The sequence below is a fragment of the Neltuma alba genome, unplaced genomic scaffold (genome assembly GCF_004799145.2).
Source record: "Neltuma alba isolate B1F8T4 unplaced genomic scaffold, ASM479914v2 tig00010730_pilon, whole genome shotgun sequence".
In the NCBI taxonomy this organism is placed as follows: domain Eukaryota; kingdom Viridiplantae; phylum Streptophyta; class Magnoliopsida; order Fabales; family Fabaceae; genus Neltuma; species Neltuma alba.
In genome coordinates, this window is record NW_021635559.1 from 169,606 (window position 1) to 192,693 (window position 23,088).

Sequence of the window (23,088 nt, forward strand, 5' to 3'; positions counted from 1 at the left end):
AGCTCTATAATTTGATTAGAGTTGACTTTTGAATGAATATTCTCAATTTTGCTAGACAAATAGTAGTATCCTGGTGGAGGAGCAAGATCGTCGGGATCTTCTACAAGTGGGCGATATCAATCTAGGTACGGTTCCCTGGGCATTCTTTAGTTAATGATTTTTACTGAGCAATCACTTTCACAACATGCCATACTTTCTAACTTCTGCTCTCTTTCCTCATAACACAACAAACGAAACAAAAAATATAATTCCAAGCAACACAATACAACATCATGCTATACAGTACCACAGTGTACTACTAGCACAGTATTCATCAAACAGTAGTCAAAACCTTTATCTATAATAATATTAACACATAATCAAAGTACCTACACATTTGCCAAAACCTTTTCTCTGATACCAAAAATGTCACATCATACTGTTAGAATTACAGTTTTGATGATAACAAGTTAAGGAATCTGTGTTGATCGATCACCTGATTGATCAAGGGATTATTGATAACTTGATAGATAATATTTCTATACAAACAAGTAACTAAGCAAAAACATTGATCGATAACTTGATAGATAATGTGTTGATCGATTAATTGATTAATCATTGTTAATTCAGTTATGTATAAAAGTCTACAGAAAATTATCGATCAATTAATCGATAATCAAATGATCGAATAACTGTCAGATAATCGGACACAAGTCTGGTAAGGAATTATCAATCACATAATCGATAAATGGGTCATCGATGAGAAGACAGATAAATGATAAAGCACTTTACTCACTTTGTATTTTGTCTTAATCACCATTTATTGATCACTTTATCGATCAGTGATTTTTCGATAACATGATCAAATATTGCTTTATAACCCACTAATATGAAGGTTGTTATCCTTGTGGCTTATCGATCAGTGAATTATCAATCATCAGTATCTTGTCTTTAAATTATGGTTTTTCAATCACCTGATCGATAATTCAATTATTGATAATATGATCGATCACTCGTTTACATGTATGCTCTGTTTTTCACATAACGTGATCGATAAATCAGTTCCTTGTCTTTATAGGACTAAGTCTCTTTGTTCTATTTTATTGATCACTTGATCAATCATTCCTTAATCGATCATTTATTCAATTATTTATATAATCTGTGTTTTCACTGAATATACTTTTCTTTATCGTTTATCGATAAGTTTATCTATCATCTATTTATTGATAAAGTGTTCGATCATTATTCCTTGAAAATCTATTTCCATATCACTCTGTTTATTGATAGCCTAATCGATGAACAAGTGTTCGATCACTTGTTCGATCATGGACTGATTTCAGTAAAACTTCAATCAGTTGCGATGATTCTTAAAATATGTTGTCTATTTCATTCAAGCTTTTCTCAGCCTTCATGTTTGTTAACAAATTTCTCAGCCTTCATAATTGCTTGAGGAGACCAGGTCTTAAATTGCAAACATGAAATAAAGCTTAAAAAACCAAAATGCCTCTCAATTGTTAAGAATCATTAATAAAGGCAAGGAGAAAAAAATTCATGGCATGAGCACTTGGAGAAAGAAGGATTGACGTATTTTGCAACTTCCAACTGTGGGAATCAAGTGAGTAATATTTTTAACTACACTCTTTTTCTATTCTTCCCTCTAAGACAGAGCAATGTGATTTTTATTCTTTATTTCGGTGAGTTGCATTATTGTGTTTTGGGTTATACATTAGAAGGGAGTAAGAGGTGAAAATGATAATGGAAGATGTTAGTTGGAGGAGGTTGTGGTTAGTTTGAGATGGGATATTTTTGTTTTTTTAGTCTGATGGATGATCTTTGATTTACATGGGGTTGGTTATGATGGACAAGGTTAGGACTATTAGGAATGGTGGAGTTTGGGAGACAAAATGGAACCTGAATCAAGGAATGATGCAAAAATGTAAGTAGTTATGTTTTTGCAGTTGAAAGTTATGATCTGCTAATGGATCATTGTTAATACCCATAGAAATGTTGTTATTATACCTATGGTGTTGTAGTTGAAAGTTGTTATTTGCTAATGAATTATTTCTAATTTACTTACTAGATTTATAATTTCCATATCCAGACTTATTATTTTACTAACTAAAGTTATAATTTTCATATCTAGATTTGTTATTTCTATGACTAAACTTGTAATTTTCATATCTAAACTTGTTATTTCATTTACTGGACTTGTAACTTTCATATCCAGACTTGTTCTTCCACTCACTTAACTTGTAATTTTTATATCCAAATTTGTTATTTCACTTACTAGACTTGTAATTTCCATATCCAGATTTGTTATTCTACTAATTAAACTTGTAATTTACATATCCACGCTTGTTATTTCACTAGTCAAACTTGTATTTAAATATATGTTTCCTAACTTATTATTATGCTGGCAAGATTAAGAATTTCTTGGAACTATCACAAGAAATGAATGAAACTCCAGTGACCTTTAGTGAGACAATAAGTGTTGAGAAAGGTGGTGACATCCTAAGTTGTTAAGAAAGGTGGTGACATCCTAAGTTATGAAAGAGGTGGTTTAAGTCAGAGAAGTATGTATGGTGGTTCAAAGAGAACATTAACTGGATAGATCATTAATTGGATACCTAAATTATGAAGGAGGTGGCTTGTAAGTAATATGTTTAGTGACAAAAAAACATAAAGTAGACAAACTATCCTAATGTGCACTTCTCACTAAATATTACAAAAAATAGTTCCTGTCAAAGCAATACTAGTTTTTTGTTATTTTCCATGGCATTGTTATAATTTTTCATGGTAATAATGTTGTAATTGTAGACTTGTTATTATGATGACAGTAACATTATATGAAGATTTGGAAATACTAGTATTTTGTTGATGACCACAATAATGTTAACATTTTGTATTTATTAGTTGTAAATAGTAACAATGCAAATATACTACATGTTCTAAAGTACATGAAAAAGTTGTCGCATTTATGTAATCCAGAGTTGTAAGTTGACATTTACAACTTATTATTTGGCATACCACACTTATCATTGACTAATCAAATGTGAAAATAATGGCAATTTATAGTAAAACTTAAGTTAATGAGAATAGCAATTACTAACTTGTTATTTGGCATACCACACTTGTCATTGGCCAAATATTGACAATTTATAGTAAAATTTAAGTTAATGAGAATAGCAATAACTAACTTGTTATTTGGCATACCATACTTGTTATTTGGCATACCACACCCGTTATTGAATAATCAAATGTAAAAATAATGTCAATTCAAAATAAAACATTGAAAGCTGAGTAACAAATTGGGTAAATGTCATTTCATTAATACATAGTTGTCATTTATATTTCATTTATAATCCATAAATGTGCTGAGTAATTGTTTCTACAAAGTAAAATATATCAAACATATCTTAAATGGAGCAATACTATGTATAATTAATCTCTATTTTCCTATATCATTATCTATAGAGACTTCTTCCTTCTGTTAGCTTTTGTCCCTTGTCCGATTGTGGAATAAGTTTCACCGCATCCTCACAATAATGTCTCTCTTCTTTCTTTTGTATTTATATCACTGTCAATCAATCTTGCTAAATACTTCCTCATAAATAACAACCAACAATTCACTATTGGTTTTGATGTGATGCCATTTACCTTGTCCTGGAAAACATTCAACATACAATCATTAACTTGTTACTTAACATGTTATTTACAATTATAAACTTGTTATATAGTGTTATAAACTTGTTAAATCCTCATAATAAACTTGTTATTCCCAACTACTCAACAACTTGTTATTTCCTATTATAAACTTGTCAAATCCTCCTACCCAGCTATTCAATAACCTGTTATTTCCATTACTCAACTTGTTAAATCTCAACATTCATCTTGTCATTTAAAACCAAACAAACACTTGTTTTTTCAACAACCTACCTTTTTCATACACAGTCACAAACTTGTTAATTAATAATTTACTCTGTACTAGTTCCATTATAATAATTTTCAAATCCATCATTGTTATTTCCCAATCCAATCTTGTTATATATATTTCACAACAAAACATTGTTGACCACAACTTTTTTAACACAAAAAATATATATTTTATAAAAACATATATTTAGAAAGGGTTTGAGGGGATGTTTTAAATGAACACTTTGAACACCATAAACAACAACAGTTACTATCAGAGGCGAACAAAGTGGCAGCCACATCAAGTGATTTTGGACCTAATCAAGATTTGTGTAAAGTATTCAAGTGCAACATTAAATAATGCAAAATGCAGCTAGAAGAATTATTGGCAAAATATTTTCTTACAATATTATTGAGTCCCACAAGGGCATACCTTTTGGGACTTTGAAGTTTAAAATCATGTAACCATTTTATTGTTATTACTATAGGTCAAACTCTCCAAGACAAGGTTGCATAACCAAGTTAATCTTAATTTTTTTGAGCTATACATTATAAGTTATATAAAAAGAAACCTAAAACCCAAAAGAGGCAACAAGAATGAGAAATTTAGCAGTGATCCCTGTGATTTACATTAGATTTATAGCCTTTTTTTATTTTTGTGAGAAGATTTAAAGTTGTGAAAGAGGAAATTCCAAATCAGCTCCAACATAAGAAATTCAGGAGAAGATCATCTCCAACATAAGAAATTCAGGAGAAGAAACAAAGCATGAGTACTAATAAATTGTGAGAAAATGAGAACGTACATAAAGGATCCGAAGATTCAAAAGGAATTACTTGGTATGGTACAAATCATAATTGATTGGTGTGGAGGAAAGTTGAGAGAGATTGTTAGCTTTGCCATTTGCCTCGATGGGAAATTGCGAAAAAACCACAAAAACATATTACTTGCAACCTAAAAGATGAGAGAGAAAACAGATCACCTAGGAGGAGGAAGGACAGGAGAAGGAAGGAGAGAGGGAGAGGAAGAGAAGAAGGAAAAAGAATAAGAGGATAAGACAGGAAAGGATGAGACGAGAGAGGAAGAGAACAAGAAGGGAAGTTTTGTCTTTTTCCTAACATTTCATAATTCATATTTAGGGCTTAGTCTCTAGTAGCATTTTTTAATTGAAGAACCCGTATTGCGATTTTATATTTTCCAGGGTTTTTATTTACGATTTTGTATAAATTTTATTTACTTATTTACTATTTCTTTTTTCTTTCTTTTTTTAAATTGGAAATTAAAATATGAGGTAACAGAAGGGCAAGGTTAGAATACTGAAAGAAGAAAAGGGCAAAATAGACTTAACAAAACTTTTATTTTGAAAAATCAGAATTTTTTTAGATAAAGGAAGAAACACTTTTGCTAGACGTTTGTTATAGCCAACATCTAGCAACTTACACAGAAAGCAAAACAAAACATTTGCTAGATGTTTGCTATAGCTAACATCTAGCAAATAACACAAAGCAAAATAAAACATTCGGTAGATGTTTACTATAGCCAATATCTAGTAAATAAAATGAGAAGAAAAAGAGACTTTTGCTAGATGTTTGCTATAGCAAACTTCTAGCAAAAAAGACTGAAATGGAAAAGGATTTTCGCTAAATGTTCACAGAAATAGGTGAAGACACACGTTCTCTAGATGTTTGCTATGGCTAATATCTAACGAATTATACAGAAAAGACTAAACACAAATAAGGGGTGTTTGCTATAGCAAATACAAGTCTTTGCCATAGCAAACAATATGGGAACACCCCTTACTGTAAGAACTACACAACATAGTAATAAATCCCTCATAAGAACTTCAAAATCACCCAAACTTACCAACCAAATCAACAATTCAAGGAAAAGTACTAGACAATCAAAATCACTTAATAAAAACCAATTAAAATACTTAACACATTTAAAGATTAAAATCACAACAAGGTCTCTTTTAACAGCACATGTATCATCAAAATTCACAATCAACATCAGCAAATAATGCCTCTAACTTGAAAAAAAGATATCAACCAACAATAGCACTCAAAATAACACATAACAAGTCAGCTAACTCGAAGAAATTCTTCACCACCCATCAAATACCAGCAAGAGTTAGCGCAACACTATAAGAATGAATTAACAAATATAATTCCACTTTAAACTAGAGCCATAATAGCAAATTTAGTCCAGTAGCATTAGTACTACTCAGTAATAATAGTGTTTAATGTGGAATTCCATTTAAATCCTAAAATCAAGATCATAATTAGAGAAACTTCCCTGGCAATGAAATTCTATCTTTACTTCACATTTTATCCTCTTTTAACTTTAAAGCTTTTGTTGAGGGATACCTTTCTTACCTATAAAAGCAAAAATAAACCATAAATCTACTAAAAACACACCACACACCACAAAACACTAAACATGAACAAGAAAAAATAAAGAACTTGGGTTGTGAAACATCCTTCCTTAAACTCAGTTTAGTATGCGTTTGGAAGCATTACAGTTCAAGCAGATCTCGAAACAAGCCGTAGATTGAAAATTTGCATTTGATCACCTCGGTTACAATTCACTAAAAAATTTCATATTTTCGATTCAATTTTAAAAATTCATAACAAATTATAGAAAAATTGTTTTGAGGTGGTTCAAAATTCTATTTGAAGCTCTTTCGATTTTCTATAGAGAAAAATATAAATTGGGGCTTAATTCTTCTCAATTAACACAGCTAATTCATGAAACTTTACTGTTTATTTGGTAAAAACTGACTTTCTAATTTCTCTACCCTAACTTTAAGTAGTCATAACACTTAGCACACACATCCATTTCATATGATTTGCCACTTGTTTTAGACCAAGCCTATGGGAAATTGATTGGGCCATAAGAGTAAGAATACATTACCTCTTTGGGTAGATGATGACCAAGGATGAATTTGAGATATGGAACCTCCTCCAGTGGTTGACTAGTATAGAGAGAGTACCCTTGACTTTTCTATGGATACCGTTATTGTTGATTAGATCAAGCTTAATTCTATTCTGGTCAATGAAGGAATGTTAAGAAAGTAAGAGTTAAGAGAACCATAGGCTTTAAGTCCTAAATGGTACGTATTCAAGCAAGTTAAATGTGAAATGAGAATGTAAAAGAAAGGAAATAGCCTTAAAGTAAAGATGAGAATGGCAGGATATGTCAAAAAGAATGGTTGAAGACAGTGTTTGAGGAACTTGAAGTGCTATGGTATAGTAAAATACCATGAAAATAGGTGCACTGTCGCAACATTATCATGAATGGATGGGCCTAAAGTATAGGAAAAATACGAGCAGCAATGATAAAATATGTAAAAGCAAAGGCCATGCTTGTATAAATGACAGAAATGTAGGAAACAAAAAGCTATGTAAGTATGAATTCCAGGGTTGTATGATAGAAAAGTAAGGAACGGAAAGCTATATAAGTATAAATTCCAGGATTAAAACCTGGTAATGAGGTATATTGAAAAGTTGAAAAGGCCAAGTTGAGTACAAATAAGGATATTCTCCTCAGCTAACCTCTCGTTAAGAGTAAGAATAAAGGTTTGACCCAGAAATTTCAAGAATGAAATTTCGTTTGAGAGGAGGAGAATTGTAACGTTCCAAATTTTGGGCCTACAAGTGCCAAAATTAGCATGAAATGGGCAGGCTACCGGACCTTTTTGGCAGAAGTCCTAGAGGTTTCCTGGAGGAATAGAGGGATTTTCAAGGACTAAATCGCAAAGGAAAAATTTTTTGGGACTGACAAAAGAGAAAGTTAGAGACTCCAGTGAAGTTTCAAGGACCAAAAATGAGAAATAGAGATTAATGTAGGCCAAAGGTTATGCTAGAGGCCCCAAGAAGATGAATTATGGGGTTAAGCCAAACTAGGAGCAATATCGTAATTTTGTGAAGTTTCGGGCCGACAAGGGCAAAAATAGAAATTATGCCAAAAAATTCCTGAAAACCTTAAAAAATGGGAAATGGCATGTTAAGGCTTGTATGTGAAGGGTCCAATATAAGGACTTGAGGTAATCAAGGGCCAAATGTTGTGCTAGGAACCTTAATAAGAGTATTCCTAAGGCTAAACCTGAGTAGGGACCTAACATGCAAATTTAGAAAGTTTCAGGCCCAAAAAGAGTAGTGATAGAAAGTAGGCCTAAATACTTTAGAAAAATTTTAGAAAAATAGGAATGAGGTCCAGAGGCTCCTATAAGGCTAGTAATGACAAAAATACCCTTGGAAGGAATTTGTGGAGTTGTAGAGTTTTGACTAATTTTGAATATTAGCGGAATGGAATTATTTGAAACATAGGGAGGCCTCAAATAATTGGACAAAAATGGGAAAAAATACTTGAGGAATTATCACAGGTTTTAAAAATAGTTCCATCCCCAGAAAGTAAGAATATTGGCTTTAATAGAATTTAAAGCCTATGTATTATTATCTTGGAAAGTCAAAGTAAATTGTCTAGAGGTTGACTTTTGACTTAAAAAAAATAGAGAACTTTCTTGTGATGAATAAATAGTATTGGTATCTAGAGACAAATTCTCGGAGTCATGGACTGGTAGAAAGAATTTGGTCAAGTTTACTCCAAAATAAATATTATTAATTTTTTAATGAAAGAACAAGGGGAGAGCATCACTTCCTCTTTAGACATGTTATATAATGCCATGTGGACCCATTTGAGATGAGAAAAGGGTACGAGAACATGTCCTATTGGTACCAGGTAAACCAGGACCCGAAAAAAGCACCCGATATGGTGCAAAATAACAGGATAGGTGGAGGAATACCTAAAAACTGCATTTTGCACGAATTTCTTACTAATTTCCTCCCTAGTTTAATGTTAAAATGATGAAGGGACATGCAAGAGATACGTGTTGGTTGGATAAACAACATGTATACGGTTGGATGCAACATGAAGTATTAGAATTGAAAATAGAATTTTTGAACCTTAAAGGCATACCTTTTGGCCAAAAGGAATTCAAAGAGAAAGAGTTGGATTTTGTTAAATCCAAGCTCATATTTGGATTCCTCATGAAAAATTGAGTAGGAAATGGTCAAGAGAATTATTTTAGAAATTAAGAATAAGGAAGTGAAAAGTTAGGGTTAAAGAGGAATCATGTTTGAAAGTAAGAGTTATTAAAGATTACCATGGTCCTAATAAGTTGGCTATTCACATGTTAATATGATTACGCCCATGTGACATCAAGAAAGATGAATGGAAAAGGTTGACCAAGAAACCTTAATGGTTGGAAGCGAATAGAACAAGAGGAAGTAAAAAAAAAAGTTTAAGGACACAAAATAGCAAACTTTACCCTACTCTTATATACTTGGTATTTGCTTACATGCATAACATGTTTCTGTGTTTATGTGAATTTATGAACTCATATATTGTGATTGTGAGTTTATGTTTTTATGACAAATGCATGATGATTTCCAAACATATCATTATGTTATAAAGATGTTAAGTTGTAAGCATGTTATTAATACCAAGCTTGCCATGTATGTTTAAGTAGTTATTGTTTGCTACTGAGATTCTGCCGAATCTTACTCTCCCTTAACCAACCATAATAGGTATAATATGTAAAGGAGGAGGAATGCTTGAAGGAGAACAAAGAAAGAAGAGAAGAATGTGATAACTGAGCTTATATAACTAATGTAGCCCTCATATTAACGTATTTATGAACATGCCCCTCAATGTTATGAGATGTTAAATAAGGATGATGGCATGTATAATTTGCTGTGATGATGTATGAGAATGGTTAGTGCATGGATGGAATGGTAATATGTATGAAAGGAATTAATTATGAATTGTTATTATAAGTAAGGGGGATAAATTATCCCTAAACGAGCCACAAAATAGTGCTAAGTGAAAGTGAGGCAAACGATTAAATCTGTAGGTGAATTTGGTGAGCATCTAGAGCATATCCTAAACTTTAAAAAAAGTGGTAGATCACCTAAATGGATGTGTGTGCTAAAAGTTATGATTGCTCAAATTTAGGGTAGAGAATCTAGAAAACGTTGTTTTGACTAAATGAACAATAAACTTCCATGAATAAACTGTGTGAATTGGCAATGGTTAAGTCCATATCTATATTTTTTTAACCATAGAGAATTGAAAGAGCTTCAAAAATATTTTGAACCACCTCAATACGATTTTTTTATAATTAGTTATGATTTTTCAAAGTTGGACAAAAAATCTAGAACTTACCAATGAATAGTAACTCGAGAATTAACTCTTAAGTTTTCAATCTACGAGCTTGTTTTGCAAACTGCTTGAACCGTAATGCTTCCAAACGTGTACTGAAGGGGGTTTAAAGAAGGATGTTTTAGCTATAGCAAACAACACAGAGAGCACCTTTTGAAATTACTTAGCTTTGGCTATAGCGAATGACATCATTTGCTATAGCAAAGTACATAGCAGAGATCTTCCTTACTCTGCTTCTTTAGATTCTTTTCCAATTGGTTTCCAGCTTTGTTCCTTCCATCTTCTTAAAGCTTTTAATCACTACATTTGTATCTTCAATCACAACTTAAAGATAATGAAATTCTAAATAATCTTTTACACTTTTCTCTATGCACAATTTCCTTGGCAATCTAGATTATGCATAAGCTAATCCCAGAAATAGGCAAATGCAATGAAAAAGTGTTAAAATAGCATGATTTCTAAGAGTTAACAATGGTCCTGTTCCTAAGTGATATCATTTTGAGCATAATAGGAATAAGATTTTATAGAAATCTTAGCAGTAAAGAATCACAATAATAATGCCAACAATACAAGGTTGTCACATTAAATACACAAAACATTATGCCATAGAAAGGAGGCACATAAACATATCATAGTAAACTCTAACATGCATATTACTAAGGCATTATAATACAAGGAGTTCAGCACATAACATCATTAGTGGCTCAATCACATCATGGCCTAAATCACATAACATAACAACTAATGCAAGTTAACATTAAAGTTGAGTATTTTTGCTATCTTTTACTAAGTTTTGATCCTTGACTCCCCTTCCTTGAGTTTGAAGCCTTTCTTGACAATGCTTAATCCTTATCAATCACACAATAAGGGTACTTTAAGTATTAATACATACAACTTCAATAAATCCTCCCAAAACCCTTAACCCTTATCTTTGATTTGAGGGTCATAGTATCATCTTTCTTGAAATAATTTCCACATGCTTCTCCTATATGATTTTTTTAATGTAGAATCCTTATTCATCAAAATCCAACTCCTTCCTTTAGAATTCATCATGGTTGAAACATATACGGCGAAGATTCAAAATTTTCATTTTCAATTTTAATGCTTCCAATCACTTTTTTTTATATTACCCTACATAATTTTTCCTTCTAAACTCATTGGAAGTATCAAATTAACAAAAATAAACTCTAACCTTATAAATCTTAGGTGGCCAAACCATATGCTCAAGGGAAACAAGATGAACTTCTTCCATAAATCATTCAATAACATGATATTCAAGCCTCTTCCTCCCTCTTAATCATCATATTTATTTCAAATCATGGTTAACTTATCTCATAACTACTTGGGCAGCAGGGAAGCTTAGGGTTTCCAACTTCTAATCTTCCTCAAAACCATGTTTAAGCTTAACAATACATAGGGCAACATAAATTACATCAAAATCCACAACCTTACCTTGTATTGAAACTTGATTTGGCTTAAGGCTTATTACTCTTTTTCTTCTCCTTTCTCTCTTCAAAATTTCATTCTCCCTCTTCTTAAACCTCAATTGGCTTAAAATTTGCACAAATGGCAGGGGTAAGGAGTACTTGTAATGCCTTGGAATTGAACCATATTGGAATACATGTTCAAGTCTATAACTTTGCCCTTGAAGTTGGTAGATTACAAGGCAATTAATATGTCATCTTTCTAAGCTCCCATATGGTCTTAATCAAAGTGGAATACAATTTGGAATCCAAAGCTAGATTGGAAAGTGATTTGGAATACAAATTAATACTTTACTTCTTTCCAAGTTTGCCCTCAACAAATTTTAAAATTCCAACATCATCCTTTCATATTTATGGTGCCAAAAATAGGGGAAAATAGGGAGGGAAACTATCAAAAAATAAACCCTAGACCTTTACCCCAAGCGACATTGCAATATTACACTGTATTGGATAATTTTTAGGGTTTTGACTTGCCTGATGGCTCTAACATGTGTCTTGATACTTTTGTCCTATAATTTCATTTCCTCTCTCATCATTAATATGTTCATGTGGTGTAATGCTGATGATAATTAGTTAGAAATGACCCCAAGAAAATTTGTCCTCCCTTTAGGAAACATCAAATTACTTTATTTTACAATAATTTTGACCAAATGTTTTGTTGATGTTTCTTAGTTCCAAAAATTGACCACCTTACTGGCGGCAGGCCATCCAGGCAACTGGATGCCAGTGCTGGCCACCAGTGTAGTGGCTGCTGGTAGAGTTTTTTTTTTTGGGGCCATGTGAGAAATTATTTAAGAAAAGTAGTGGGGTGAGATTTATCCCACTACCTCTTAGTTATTTGGGTCAACAAAAAGAAAGGTGACTATTGACTACCAATGATTTGTTAACTTTATAATACAAAGAAAGAAATATAAGTTGACTTTTTTACTGTGACTCCAACCTGTGACAACAATTTATTTGAGAATAACAGGTCTTGATTGAGAAATGACAAGTCCAAATTTGATATTAACAAATCATTTTTTTTCTTGATATATAATAGGAAATAAAATGTGCATTAATTAAAAATAACAAAAATTTATTTGGGAATGACATGTGTTGATTGGGAAATGATAAGTCTAAATTTGATATTAACAATGTGTTTTTTCTTTATACATAACAGAAAATAACATATGCATTAATTAAAAATGATAACAATTTATCTAAGAATGACATGTTTTGATTGGGAAATGACAAGTCTAAACTTGATATTAGCAATTTGTTTTTTCTTGATAAATAACAGGAAATAACATGAGCATTAATTAGAAATGAAAATAATTTATTTGAGAATAACAAGTTTAGACTTGTGACTAACAAGATTTTTTGCCTGATACATACATAACGTGAAATAACATGTAAATTAATTAAAAATGATAATAATTTATTTGGGAATAACAAGTCTTGATTGCGAAATAATAAATCTAGACTTAAGATTAACAATGTCATAAATGTAGACTTGACAAGTCTAAACTTCTGAATCAATTAAAAATTTTATTGTTAATCTCAAATATAGACTTGTCATTTTCAGATAAGTCGTTGCCATTTTTAATTGTTAATCTTAAATTTAGACTTGTCATTTCATAATTAAAACTTGTCATTCTCAAATAAATTGTTGCCAGTTTTAATTAATGTACATGTTATTTCCTGTTATGTATCAGAAAAATACACATTGTTAATATTAAGTTTAAAATTTTCATTTCTCAATCAAGACATATCATTCCTAGATAAAATATTATTACGGGTTGGAGCTACAGTAAACGAGTCAACTTAAATATACATATATTTTGCATTATAAAATTAATAAATTATTAGTAGTTCAATGGTCATCTGTTTTTCCTTTTTTTTGGTTGACTCAAATGATCAAAGAGCTAGTGGGATCAAATCCCACCTCACTACTTTACTTAAATAATTTCTCACATAGCGAAAAAAAAATCTATCACTAAAAAAAGCTCTACCTATAACCATTACACCGGTGGCCGGCATTAGCATCCAGTCACTAGCAATGGTTGGCGGCTAGTCACCGTCAGTGGCCTGCTGTCAGCAGGGGGTTTTTGAACCTTTTTTTAAAAGAAAAAACCAAAGAGAAAATTTTGTCATTTCTTCTAAATTTTAAAATTTCAATTTAAGAATAACTCCTTTCTCTATCATTTCTAATAATTAATTTCTTAAATTTTAATATGCTAATTTCAAGGTTGTTTATCTGTCCTTTTCCCCGGACGAATTATCTCACTTTAAATTAGTCTTAAATTTTTTTCCCTGACAAAACCTTACCGTCTCTCTTCCCTCTGTCTTCCCTTCTCCGTAGGCGCCTCCCCTGGCTCTTCGATGAAGATGATGATCTAGAATGAATAAAGCCTTCCAGATCCGTCCTCTCCCCAGCAACTTGTCGACGGCGACTTTGACTTGGCCCTAAGGTTGCGACCTAGTTGCTCTCTGTCTCTGCAGACAGAAATCCGAACCTTGCCGTTGCTCCGTAAACGGAAACCCGTACCTTGCCGTCATAGGCACAACAATGAAGTATGTAAAATGGAACAAAACAATACAAGGAATATGGTATAGTCCCCATATGGCTGCTGCTTCTCATGCCATCTTAGAGAGGATTCCATTGGTTAATCTTATCATGGAACTGAGAGATGCAAGGGTAGCCTGCTGTTTTTATGCTCTCTGCATACTGAAAATTATATTATTTCAAGTGCTTGATCAAACCTCATTTACTTGAGTTTTTGTCCGTTTTTATTTTCAGTCATAATCCCCCCCCAAAAAAAAATAATACAGTCTATACTTTATAGTTTTTCAAAATTGTTGTCAATTTTAACATTTGGCAGGGTTGATTACAATAATGCTTTACTGGAGTAACTAGAAATGTGCATTTTTTTTTGTTTTCTTTTTAATACTTTTTTAATGAGTGGGATTTAACGTTAATTTTAAAAATAGAAATGGAAATTGAAAAAATATTTTCTTGCTTCTTTTAATTGTATGCTAAAATGAGGACAAAAATCTTGCTTTGGTGGCAATTTTTTTTAGGATTTTTTTTTCTTTTGCTCTCCAAATTCCTTTTCCCTAGTTTCTTAGATTACTTTAACAGAGGCATAAAGTTGGCAATATTTTTTAAATTATTGTTTTCACTTTTTAACCTTATTGTTATTTATTTATATCTTTGATTTTAGATTCCATCATCTTCAGAATATGAGATATTGAGAAGCTACCCAACTTCCCCAAGACACATAATAGTGCTGAACAAAGTGGATCTTGCTGATCAATCAAAATTACAGGTGACCGAAGCCTCTTGCTTCATTGACTTTGGCATTTGGACTTTTATGGGCTGTCTGAAATTTATTCCTCTGTTGGATTCATTCAGTTGTATTTGAGTTGGAAAAGTATTTCTACAATACTTTTGAATGAAAAAATGCAATTTATGAAGGAAAATAATTCAAAAATATGCTGATAGATAAGCTTAATTCATCATGATATGCCTAAATTGCATCACTGTGACTACTATTTGTGCCTTCAGTTGGAGTTGGACTCAGGTTTGATTGGCAATGCTCTACTGGTTATGTTGTGCACACCCAGTTAGCTTGTTTATTATGCCGTGAGTACATCTTAAGCTGCTCGTCAACCTCTTGAGTTAATGCCCTGGGTACTTGAAAATTGTGTCATCATGACTATTGTGTGCTTTTACATTGGAGCTGGACTCAGGTTTGGTTGTCAATGCTCCACTAGTTACTTTGTGCACTGCCTATTAACTTGGTAATTATGCCTTGGATAGATCTTAAGCTGCTTGTCAATCTCTCTGGTTAATGTCTTAGGTTACCTCTAGTTTAGTCATAGGTTGGGATTCACATAGGCTTAGGTGTTGGTGATTATGGACCCAAAACTTTTATCTTTCCTTTAACTGTGCATAGGACCAGCGCTTTACTATTCAATTTTGGTGTATCTTTCAGTTTCCTCATGTTATTAAGTACTAGTTTTATGAAGACTCTAGGAGCCAAAGGTAGCACATTGGCTTTAGCACAGATGATTTATGGCATGCCATGTGGTGGTGGTGCCATATCTAGGCAGAGGCCATGTCAGCCTATGATATGCCTTTGTAAAATTATTCTTTCCATCGCAACCCTTATGACCAAGAGATTCTCAATGCCTTTCTTGTCACGAAAGAGTAGGACAACTAAATTGGCTTCAATGAGTACTACTTCTTTTTCTTAGTGGGCTCTTATATGGGCAAGTCTGTGTCTCTAATTTTCCTAAGTTCTGAGGTTGTGATGTCAAAAATGTAAGCTCCCTTTGAAACTCTCCTCTGTAATATTAAAACGCAGGTGAGAAAACACTCAGAAATTTAATGGTCACATCACTTATTCCCTTTGGCTATGTCACTTAATTTGGATTTAGTGGAAGGACCATTTAAGTATGCCATGAACTAAACAAAATTGAGAAGTCAAAGGAATCCACATTTCCCAAATTAAATGCAGTGCTACATGGTAGAATTGACTGTTACTAAAGGCAATGCACTAATATATTGCAAACACATTACTGAAGGTTTTGGCCTGATTATTTCATAGCTCAGCATTTTAAGATTATCTGCCTATTTCATGTGCTTAAAAATCTTCCTTTTGAATCCTTAAGTAGGAGCAATCAGGGATAGTTTAATAGGGACAAAAGAAGTTGCTCAGTGGTTTTTAGTTATACTCAACAGGGGTGAGCAATACAAGAATTGGGCAAACTTATCAGTCGAGGATAACGATAAGCTGTCTCTTGACCATACAATGGAATTTTTGAATAGCTCTGAATTGTGTATGAAGCAAAGAAGGAAAAGCCTTCCAAATCATACACAGGTACAAGCTATTTGAAGTAAATTTCTATTTTTCCTTGTATGTTGCAAGGTTTCTTATCAAGAGAGGGCATGAGGGCTGAAATAGGATTCTTCCTTTGTTCTGTAGTTTTGCATCATTTGAATATTTTATGATACTCTCTAAAAAGGCTCATGGTTTTGGGAAGGCTACTCGTCATTATTACGCTGTTTTTTTCCCTCTTCTCATCGATAACTTCCTAGCTATTCGCAAAAAATTAGGAATCAACAGAAAGATTAATGGAAAAAAAACTATTCTAAAATAAAAGCAACTTTGACAAATTCTGTTAAAACACTAGACTACCAATAGAAAAAGAGGGCAAATAACCAATGAAATTCATGCCTTTCAATTTAGATAAGTAATTACAATGCTATGGAGGATGCCTGAAAATTGTTTAATGCGGCAAATGCAGAGGTAAAAATAGATGCAAAGAAAGCCACTCCAGGAGACAACGAGAATAATTGTTACAATGGTGGCAGAGGCAAGGTGATGATGGGCTTGTGTCATTGGGTTGCCTCTGAAAAGGCAGCCATAGGATTTACCATCAGCTAGTAAAAAATTTGAGTCAGACAGATATTGTCATAATATACACACTTTTTTCTTGGGGAACCTTACTAAATGACCATTTACATAATTATTTGAGTCGTTGGAGATCTCCTTAATCCGTATCATGTTATAATTGTCAAGGAAGTTAGATAAATTTATAATATCATGTTAGCCAGCCAGTGCAATAAAAGTTAATGTACTATGTGCGTGAAGACCTCTATGCAGAACTAATCAATAACAGATTGCCTTTCATTATCTTCATCAATAATAAGCCATAACTCTCAATGTTGATGGATAAAGTTACTATTCGAACAGTCTTTGCCTTCCATTGTATAGAACTCAGATTGCATTTTGTAGGATCATGTAGTTCGCGATGTTCAGCGAACTCGAAACAATCTCAGCATATGAAGGGAATATAAATGATGGAGAGGAAATAGAAGCCCTTATTTCTCTACAGTTTGGAGCATTGTAGAAAACATTTCAGGTTTCTGCTGAATGTCCAGAGGAGGCTAATGTCAAGGTGGGGAAGAAGTTGCTTGATCTTTTCCGTACTGGGCGTCTCGGGTATTATACATTAGATCTTCTTCCTGGAAACATCCAGTACTGATATATGCATTATTCTGATAAAAGGTTTTTATAGTAATTGTAACCGTGAGAGAAAGGTAAATTCCTGAATAGTTAGTTAGTAGAGAGAGAATAAGTGGGTGACGTGTCTTGAGGTTGGGATATATACTATGTATTGCCCTAATTTGGTTTCTATTGAATGAATATTCTGCTTCTTTTCCTTTGCTTCTATCATAAAAGGTATCAGAGCCTTTCTCTCCGGCCATATGGCACCGCCGGAGACTCGATCCTCGACTGATCGTCTGGGTGACATTGAGCGTCGGTTAGACCAGCAGCAAACCATCCTTGATTCTGTCACCACTCGTATGGAACAACAATCATCGAATATCGCCGACCTGAAAGTGACGTTACAAGATATATCCACCAAGCTATCCAACCTGCATTCTCCATTTGCGAAATGTCCAACGTCCGCCGATGAGGTTTCCCAAACCCATGCTTCCCCCTGTATTCCTGATTTCGGTTCATTCCATGAGCTGCACAACTCTGGGTCTTCTTCCAGCTACTCGATTGCCACAAAACAGAGCCACGTTGAGTTTCCAAAGTTCGACGGCTCTAATTTCCGTGGGTGGGCATATCGAGCTCGCTAATTTTTTGAGGTAGATGGCACACCAGCTGACCAGCGCATTCATCTCCTGAGCATTCACCTTGAAGGTTATGCATTGCGGTGGCATCAAACCTTCATGCACTACCGCTCCTTTGCTGATATTTCCTGGGCCGAGTACTTCAGACAAATGGAGATTAAATTCTCCGATGTGCGAGATGAACACCCTCTCATTACACTAAAGAAGCTTCAACAACTCTCTGCTTCAGTTTCTGAATATGAGCAGCAGTTCGACGAGCTCCTATCAGAAGTTGACATTCCTGAACCCGTAGCTATCAATCTCTTTATTGGAGGTCTTCGGCCTGATATACAGAAGTTCGTCCTCAATTTTGCCCCATCTACCTTGACGATGCAATGTCTACTACCCATTTGCAAGAATCGACCATTCACGCTCTGCACGAGAATACACCGGTGTCTTATCATCGTTCGGCCCCTCCAACAGGGAGTTCTGCATCTAGGTTTCAACCAGGTTCTGCATTGGGCCCAAAAATAAGCCCATCCTTGGATGCTACAGGATTCTCCAAACCCAAATCCATGAACCAGTTTTCGACCCAACCGAGCGTCTCTGCAGCGGCTTCATCATCTCCAACTACTAAATCGTCTGTCTCTTCCAAACCCACCCGCCAACTCTTGAAACGGGAAATGGATGACAGGCGTCGGAAGGGGTTATGTTACTGGTGTCCAGAGAAGTTTGCTCCAGGTCATTGCTGTAAGGAGTCGCACTTGTTCACGTTGGTGATTGATGAAGATGATGAGCACTTTGAGGATGCCATAGGGGTCGCCCAGATAGATGCAGAGGGGTCGATCAATGCTATTAAAGGGGACGACAAAGCTGCTACTCTGAAACTTATGGGCTAGATAAAAAACCAGAAAGTGATCATTCTAGTAGATACCGGGAGCACGCACAATGTGCTGCATACTTCTGTTGCTAAGCGGCTCTAATTAAAACCCCAAGAGCATAGCGCCATTCGACTCACTATAGCGGACTCACGGCAGGTAACTGTGTCTAAATGCTGTCTAAATTTATCTTGGGATATGGGTAACTCCACCTTTGTTGTTGATTTTTTAGTAATGAAAATTGGTGGGTATGACATGATTCTGGGCACCCAATGGCTGAGAACTATAGGTCGTTTTACTATGGATATTGATTTGCAGTTATTCGAATTCACTTATGGGGGCAAGAAAATTGAGTTGTGTGGCTTAGGTCATGCACCCTCTCCTGTCATAACAGAGCTCACTTCAAACCATGATATTCTCACTGCTGCATGCATTTTCCTTCTGAACGCGTCATCCTCCATGCACGTTGGGTTGTGTAATACTTCCCTACTTCCAGAAACGTGTCAACAAGAATTACTCCGATTATTGGACACCTATACTGATATTTTTGAGGAACCGAAGGAACTTCCCCCTTCAAGGCCTTATGATCATGCTATTCCACTTCATAATGAATCTGGACATCATAACTCATGAGAAGTCGATGACTCAAATCGGCTTCCTCTACCGGTATCCACACAAACAGTGTTCCAATCACGAACGACATGCTAGCGCCTCTTGTCCTTCTAGGGTTTGCAAAACCGTCCTCACCTTTCTATTTTGGCCATTTCTTATCTGCAAACCCTTTGCACTCTAACACGCCCAAAACCCTAGCTCCTAATATCAAATATATATAGGACGCTAAGGATATTGGATTTCGGAATTAATCCTAAATTAATTCCGAAATTAATACAATATCACATATTGCGTAATCTGATAAGAAATTAATTAAATAAATACGGTTTTTATATTAAATCCGTCTTACAGATTTAATTCACCTATTCATTTAATTCAAAATAAAGATATAACGGAATTATGTTTGATTTATTCTAATAAATCAAATTTGAGATATTATACCTTATCAATTTAAAAAATGATATAGATTTAATTTATCCTTATAAATCAAATCTTATAAATATCTCTTATATCATATAATATATATACGTGAATTTATATATATATATATATATATATACACGTCTACCCTAGATTATTCATTGAATCTAGACATATCTTAGATTCAATGAATCTGGACATCATAACTCGTGTTGGGCTATTTTGTGTGCGACCCTGTAGGCCTATATGAAGTTGGCAGTGGGCCATTTACTATAATGACTCACAAGTCGTAAGCGGTCTCTAGCAAGACATCACGACTACCCAAATCATATGAGGATCGATGAACGATGTAACCTTTCATACAACCATATCATGTTGCTTTTGTCACACGACATTTTGGTCATGGATGAGGCATGGAGAACGTCATCCTCCTATTCCTGACCGTCACTTTCTCGATCCCTGAGTAGTCTGAGTATAGAAATGGAACTACCTTTCCTTTACAGAATGGCCATACATTTTTCAGATTCACTCGTCGAGGGGCCCAGTAATATCTCTCTACGAATGTGAGAGACAAATTCCATCTTGACCATTCACATTCCTCTATATGAAAAACCACTAAGCCTGAACATAGTCTTTATGATCATTCTGTCAAAAGTGACTTTTGACTAGGTCAAAGCTGAGCGTTTCTCATGTAGGAATCCATGATGATCTCAGGTCAAAGGGCATAGTGACATGGTTTGTATATGAGAGAAGCTTATGACTTAACCCATGCAGCTCTCTCATAGCGGGTCGGTCTATCACCTTGTACTCTTACATGTGCCTATGACTTTGATTTATATCTCTATACATCTTTAAAGTCCTACTGGTCTTATTTCATCTCTGCTCCCACATAAATGACCGACCAGGAACATTTAGGATAAAATCATGAGTTATCCAAGGATAGTCATCGCAGTAAACATGCAAATAATATGATAACATAATTAAGAAATTCATAAATCAACAATGTTCATTACACAATGATTGGTCCCTAGGGCACAATTTCCAACAAGTTTTGCCCACCAAGAAGAAACCGCTTTCTGCATATGAGAGGGAATTATTGGCTATTATCTTTGCTGTCCGGCAGTGGTGTTCTTACTTGTGCAGCCATAAATTCATTATTTAGACAGATCATCTCCCACTTAAACACCTGTTGGAGCAGCGAGAATTGAATCAAGATCAGTTTAAATGGCTTCATAAATTGTGGGGCTTGAATTATGAGATTGTTTATAGAAAAGGTAGTGAGAATGCAGTTGCAGATGCCTTGTCTAGGCGTGTTGAGGGATCCTGTTTGGCTTTAACTCGACCTGTTTCTCCACTTTATGAGAAGGTTCGGGACTCTTGGTTAACTGATGATCATCTTCAGAGATTAATTTCAAATCTAGAACAGGATCCTACCTCCCACAGTAAATATACTTGGCAGCATCAACTGTTAAAATGTAATGGGAGGTTGGTTGTGGGTGCTGATAGGAACCTTCATCGTGACTTGCTTACATTTTTTCATGAAGACAGCATTGGTGGGCACTCTGGACAGCATTCTACTTTTGTGCGTATTTCTTCCTTCTTCTATTGGAAGGGGTTAGAGAAGGATGTTAGAAACTTTGCTCTTGAATGCACTACATGCCAGTGCTTTAAACCAGAATTAATCGCTTCTCTAGGGTTAATTCAGCCTCTACCAATTCCGGATCATGTGTGGACAGATCTCTCTATGGATTTTATTAGTGGCCTTCCCAAATCCTATTCTAAATCTACTATTTTAGTAGTAGTTGATAGACTCTCAAAGGCAGCCCATTTCATGGCTCTCAAACACCCCTTTACTGCTGTTGATGTGGCACAAATTTTTCTAGATAATGTGGTCAAATTGCATGGGTTCCCTAAGTCAATAGTGTCAGATTGAGATCCTATTATTTGTGGCAAATTTTGGAAGGAGCTGTTTAGGTTATATGGGGTTAGACTCCAATACTCTTCTGCCTATCATCCTCAAATGGATGGGCAAACAGAAGTTTTGAATCGTTGCTTGGAGTGCTATCTTCGTTGCATGACTGGAGATTTCCCTAAACAATGGGTTAAATGGCTGCCTTTAGTAGAACTTTGGTATAATACTACTTATCACTCTTCTATTGGCATGTCCCCTTTTGAGGCTATTTATGGGGTTGCACCTCTGGTTCATTTGCCTTATATTGCTGGGGATTCTCCAAATGATCTAGTTGACCGCACTTGTCTGTCCAGGGAGCTAGTTTTACAGCTCCTTAAGCAACATTTACTAAGAGCACAGCATAGGATGGTTTAGCAAGCTAACAAAAACAGATCTGAACGTTATTTCAATATCGGGGATAGGGTCTATCTGAAATTGCATCCTTTTTGAAGGAATTTATTGAACAATGCTTCCCTCCACAAGCTTGCTGCCCGTTATTTTGGTCCCTATAAGGTATTGAAGAAAATAGGGGTTGTCGCTTATGAGCTTGAGTTGCCAACAAACACACGTATTCATCTTGTTTTTCATGTTTCACTCCTCAAGAAACACATAGGTCCAGAGGCCCCTCTTGCCCCCTCTCTGCCACCTATTGATAATCAAGGCCACTTTATGCTGGAACCACAGGAGATTTTGGGTTGGAAGATTGTTAAACGAAACAATGTCCCTGTTACTCAAGTCTTAATTCGCTGGAAATTTTCTCAACCTGAGGATGCCACTTGGGAGGATTTATCTCTTATTCAGCAGCAGTTCCCAAATTTTTCTACCACGGCACCTCCTACTAGGACAATCCTTGTGGACAAGGATTCTTTCGAAGGGCGGAGTATTGATATATGCATTATTCTGGTAAAAGGTTTCTATAGTAATTGTAACCGTGAGAGAAAGGTAAATTCCTGAATAGTTAGTTAGTAGAGAGAGAATAAGTGGGTGACGTGTCTTGAGGTTGGGATATATACTATGTACTA

General features: G+C 34.6%; 1 long non-coding RNA gene across 1 annotated transcript; it reads left to right on the top strand.

Annotated features, from left to right (window-relative positions):
* Positions 1 to 10,187: 10,187 nt before the first annotated feature.
* Positions 10,188 to 17,605, top strand: LOC114758536 (uncharacterized). Its single transcript, XR_003741819.1, has 3 exons — positions 10,188 to 10,201; positions 12,336 to 12,339; positions 17,527 to 17,605. It is a non-coding gene; the product is annotated as an uncharacterized LOC114758536 (long non-coding RNA).
* Positions 17,606 to 23,088: the final 5,483 nt, after the last annotated feature.